The sequence below is a fragment of the Dama dama genome, chromosome 9 (assembly GCF_033118175.1).
Source record: "Dama dama isolate Ldn47 chromosome 9, ASM3311817v1, whole genome shotgun sequence".
Lineage (NCBI taxonomy): Eukaryota > Metazoa > Chordata > Mammalia > Artiodactyla > Cervidae > Dama > Dama dama.
In genome coordinates, this window is record NC_083689.1 from 59595938 (window position 1) to 59602223 (window position 6286).

Genomic DNA, 6286 nt, shown 5'->3' on the forward strand with positions numbered 1-6286 from the left:
TTCCCTGGAGAAGGGCATGGCAACCAATTCCAATATTCTTGCCTGGAGAATTCCCATGGACAGAGGAGCCTGGCAGGCTGCAGTTCATGGGGTTGCAAAGAGTCAGACACGACTGAGCAATTGAGCACACACAGCATTTGTTGAATAAAGTGACCAATCCAAATGCCACACAGCTTTTTCACCTAAAAAATAAATGAAAAAGACAAAGAAGAAAAAAGAATGTTCTTCTTTATAGAAGAATGAAAACTATTTATGGAAAAGAAATGACAGCTGAAACCCAATCCCCTAAAACAGAGTTCCCTTGCTGAGTTCATGACTTACCACGCTATGAAAAAGCCTTTTTTTCTTGTTCAGCCCCTCTTCCCCTCAGGATTAAGGAGTATCAAAGAAAAGGGGGGACTGAAATTGAGCAGGATATCGCAGGGGCCTCTCAGGTACAGAAATCCCTCCATGTTCCCTGTTCTTTATTTGCAGAAAATGCCTTTAGTCTCGAAGGCCTTCCCACTAAGTAGACTAAGGCAATTACTAATTAGGGAAGTGAGGGAATGCAAAAACAAAGGAAAAGCAAACAGTTCAGTGAGAAAACAGAGCCCTAGCTCCTCAAAGGATATACCTAGCAATCTGATGCATATCTTCGAGTTTTTCTGCAGAAACTAAGCAGCGCCTCCTCCACCGTCCCCAACCTGGTAGAAGATGGTGATTATCTGCTAACCATAAGCATAGAAACCTGAAACTAGCTGGAACGAGAAAGCTGATGATTAAGATTCCCAAAACATTAGCCTGTTATTTCACCATCAACCAATCAGAGGAAAGTGAAGGAGCTACAACCCTCACCCCAAATGTTGTCTTTAAAAACTCTTACTTAAAAGCCATCAGAGAGATCCGGTTTTTTGAGCACAAGCTGCCTGTTCATTATCCCTGCTTGTGTGTTAATCACTCGGTCGTGTCCGACTCTTTGTGACGCCATGAACTGTAGCCCACCGGGCTCCTCTGTCCATGGGATTCTCTAGGCAAGAATACTGGAGTGGGTTGCCAGTCCATTCTCCAGGGGATCCTCCCGACTCAGGGGTCGAACCTGGGTCTCCTGCACTGCAGGCACATTCTTTAGCATCTGAGCCACCAGGGAAGCCCATTAACCCTGCCTGGCACCCCGCAAATAAATGCTTTACTTCCCTTCACCACACCCAGTGTCAGTAAATTGGCTTTGCTGCACAGCAGACAAGCAAATCCAAGTTTGGTCTGGTAATATTTTGGCATTAAAAAATCACTATTTTTCACAGTCTCCAACATAATTTATTCAGGAAAGGATTGGGGTAATAAAACCACAAGACAAAAAATTGAGAATAGGACATTCCCAAGATGCCAAATCATCACTCTACAGATTTGCATTTGTAAAAGAAATCCGATCTTAACTCTGGAGAAATACTCAAAATGTATCTTTACAATGGAAAGCTCTATAAAGTGTTGCTGTTGTTTTTTTTAATGTATCTTTACAACAAAAATTCTGAAAGTGATTTAAAAAATATATACCTTTATAATGGAAAGTTCTGCAAGTGATCAAAATCAAAATGTATCTTTAAAATGAAGGGTTGAAGAAATTATAAAATTTAGCATCACTAAGAGTGGGACAACAGAAAGTAATGTTTAACCTAAACCTCATTATCTACAGACCATGCCGTCCAACAGAAATAAAATGCAAGTCATATATGCAATTTAAAATTTCCCGGTAGCCCTTTTTTAAAAAGTAAAGCAAAATCAATGATATTAATATATTTTATTTAATCCAATTTATTCAAAATATTATTTCAGCACATAATCAACATAAAAGAAAATTGTTATTGAGGTATTCTATGTTCTCTTTGTCACAGTAAGTCTTTGAAATCTGAAGTGTATTCTATGCTTTTACCTCGCGGCTCAATTCAGATTACTCACATTTCAAGTCCTCTATAGATACATGATTGGACAGCACAGTTCTAGACCTAACTCCAGTATAAGGAAAACAAGGGATACAACAAACTACCACTTACTTCTCCAAAGTGAAAAGACATTAAGTACTCCTTTGTCACATTCCTCAAGCCCTTACTTAGGAGCAAGGATCATGTCCTATCCTGTTTGTTTTTCAAGTGTGCAGGGTTTTTCCTCCCTACCTTAAAACCAATTAAGTTCTAAGGAGAGCAGTGAGCAATTAGAAAACTTAATTGATGCTAGAAATCTTGGGTGGCAACTGAGTATTCTCTAAGACTAATGTGAAGAAACTAAGAGAAAACAGCATACCAAAGTATCAGCTAACATTGAGACCCAGGCACATAGATAACTAGTAAACAGTCATTAGAATGACTAAGTGAATGAATTTTTCAAGAGAAAAACAGACACAACTACCACAAACTATAAAAGACATGAAGGAACATGTCATCTTATTCCCATCTCAAAAATTTACAATGATTCTTGAGGTAATTAAATCAACTTCGAATATCTACCTAGAATCCAAGAATCATTATAAGGCCCAATTTACTGCTAACTTATCTATTTCCAATTTCTCCCACATTCTGCCAAGATAAGCATTCCATTCCTGGCATCATCTCCCAAACAAGCCATGCATTTACTTTCACCTCCAAGCAGTCATCCACACATAGTTCTAAAAGCCAGAAACACGGCTCTGACCTCTCCTAGCTGCTACTCCAATCCTCATCACCCTTCATGTCCCACCTCATCTGCCAAGTCTTATCTGACTTGAATCCAAGAAACTTTTCCCCCTTCTGACCTAACAGCCCTGACACTGCTGGCCCTGGTCAAATGCATTCTCGTCTCTCATGCATGCATTCCTTGTCTAATACTGTGTGCTGCAACGGACTGGAGACATGGGGGCCAGGACTCTAACTCAGCTCTGCCACTGGTGTACGGGATGTGGACAGGTCACTTGTTCTGCCGAGGCCTGGTCTTCATGTGGCCTCTTTTCTATTCCTAGAACACACTGCATGCCCCTGCCCACGAGCTTTCACACCCGCTGTACCCTCTGCCTAATATATTTTGCCCAGATTATCTGCTAACAAAACTATATATACATTTACTCTTGAATGTACAAGCTCACTGCTACAAATTTATTAAGATACACTTCTGCAAATACAAAACTACACATCCACAGTTTGTCACTATATAATTCTATACAGATTCTATAAAACATCAGAAACTTATAAACAACCTAAACGCCCATCCATAAGAGACTAACTGAATGAATTATGGTACACCTTTATAATACTACAACACAAAGGAAAGAAGAGGAGGGACAGAAGGGGACAAAGGAAGAGGAGGAGCAAGACAAAGAAAGAAAGAGACCTCCATGAACTAAAACAGAAAAACACTTACATATATAGTAATCAAAAAATAAAGTTGTTAAAAAAGCAAGGTATAAAACAATTATAACATCTACTTTTAAATGAGAAAAGAAGTAAAGTACATAAAAATAAACATTTGCTTGCTTTTGGATAAAGAAACATAGGAAAGATAATCTAGAAACTAATGAAATGGTTAGCTACAGAATATGGGAAGGTGGTGCAAAAAAGTAAAAATTTCTGAATGGATGTAATTTTCACTTTTGAACAGTGTTAAGTATTTTAATTACTCAAAAAATAAATAAAAAAGGGAAAAAACAAAGCATAAAATTGAATGAAAAGAGAAACAAATGATTGTATTAAAACCACAAATGAAAAGGAATTCATTCAGGTAACATTTGAACTTTGTCTATATGTTTTAGTGCGAAACATTTTAAGGACATAAAGAACTGCAAATTTTTTCCCAAAAAATCCATATTGAACTCTACTTAGTAAACTTGTCATTCATAGTAGCCCTGGATTGGTAATTTTAAAATTATTAACAGACCAAATGAGCAAATATACTGACATTCTTGGGAACCAGAGTTCTCACTCTGTGAGAAGAAAGATACAAATATTTTCAGGGAGAAGGCAAGGAAGAATTGCGGCATTAGATAAAATTATGATTTTAAAAATATGTATACATATATTTCTTAGCTCTGTCCACTGGAAAGGCCTAAAAAAAAATTTAGGAGCAATGAGCACACAAAACACCCAGATCTTGATTTCTTAATACCATTCTCCATTAAAATGAAGCCGGGCTCCTAGGAGAAAAAAAACTGATTCCTGCTTTGGGACAGGACAATACAAGGTGAGCTGGAAACTTCTTGTTGTACCAGTAAGCAAAGAAATGTTCCAAGACTGATGAGGAGACAGCAAAAGGACACAGGAACTAGCTTGAAGGGGCTCCCATTGGGTAATAAGTCAGGAAAAGCTGGGCAGTCAAAGCATAACAATAGTAATAGGTTATGGCACAAAGGAAAAAAGAATCCACCAGTCCATAGTGGTTTGTAAGAATGAAGGAAGACAAAAACTGGGAACAAAGGGGAAATCTCTTCTTTACAGAAGAATGATACCTAATAAATGGAGGAAAAAATCGTAAAATTAAGAACTCTCCTATCAGTGTAGTTACTGGCAGAAAAATTATCCATGAGTGCTACCATTTCCTCAAAGTCTGCCAGCAAACAGGATATTCACATAAGTTTTAAAATATCACCTTATAGGCTATTTATTAATTATAAAAGGGAAAGATCATTTTTTCAGTTAAGAAATCTGAAGATGCTACTTAAATCAATGATCAAACTTAGCATCATCAGTAATAGGAATATGCCAACAATATATGAATCTAGCAATCATGAATACATTATGCAATGGGAAATATCACTCATGTAGTACTCTTGCCAAGACTTAAACCTGAATTCAACCAGGAGAAAACAGACAAATCTAGATTGTGAGGCAAACTTATTAACAACTGGCATAGAGTCCCATCAAAAATTTTACTGTGATGAAAGACTAAAAAAGAAAAGCTGAGAAACCGCTGTAGTGTGAAGGAGATCAAGAGACATGAACACAAAATGTAATGCTTAATCTCTGAATAGATCCTGAAAAAAATTTATTGATGAGATATTTTGGAAATTTTATTACTTCATGTATTAGGAACACGTATTACTTAATATTGCTAAACTATACTGTGCATATAAAATATATGTCCAATGTTACATTTCTTGGGCAAGATATGTGTATATTGTGTTTTATACAGGAGAATGTCCTAGTTCTTAGGGGTTCATGCTAAAGTATTGAAAAATGAATTATCACGGTTTCTGCAACTTACTGTCAAATGGCTCAAAATTTTTAAAAAGTATATTCTAAGTGCAAGGTGGTATCATGGATAGGATCCTATAATAGCAAAAAGGCATTAGTGGAAAAACTGGTAAAGTCCTAGTGAAGCCTTTAGTTAATATTACTAATATTAACTAAATATTAGTTATTAGTGGTTATTAGTTATTATATATATAACTATATATTAAATATATAAATATTAGTTATTATTAGCAGTGTACCAATATTACTTATTTTTGACAACTGAATCAAGGTTACATGAAATGTTAACATTGGGGAAACTAATGAAGGGTGTACTGGAACTTTCCATACATTGCTGTGGCTGCTGAGTCGCTTCAGTCGTGTCCGATTCTGTGCGACCTCATAGACTGCAGCCCACCAGGCTCCTCTGTCCCTGGGATTCTCCAGGCAAGAACACTGGAGTGGGTTGCCATTTCCTTCTCCAATACATGAAAGTGAAAAGTGAAAGTGAAGTCGCTCAGTCGTGCCAGACTCTTAGCGACCCCATGGACTGCAGCCACCAGGCTCCTCCATCCGTGGGATTTTCCAGGCAAGAGTACTAGAGTGGGGGGCCTTCTCCGTTCCATACATTAGATGCAAATTTTCTATAAAGCTAAAACTATTCCAAAATAAATTTTTTGAAATGTATGTTTAAAGAGAGAGCACAAATGAAACAAAATGTTAATAACTGATGAATCTCAGTGATAGGTATATGGGTGTTTACTACCTGATTACTTTAACTTTTAGATAGGTTTAAAATTTGGCACAATAAAATGTAGAAAGAAAATAAAGCTATGGGAGGTTAAAAGTAAATGGATAGAAAAAGATATTCTATATGAACACTAACCAAAAGAAGACTGATGATATTCAGTCATCTGAATAACATCAGAAGCATCATAATATTATATATAAAACAAAAACTGTTTTATGTAGATCAAAATTTTATATATAGCATCAAACACAGCATAAAATATTATATATAAAACAAAAGTTGTCTGAACTAGAGGAGAAATGTATTAATCCAGGGTCATGAGATTTAGTACGTCTCCAAAATGGAGAGTACACTAAGAAAACAGAAG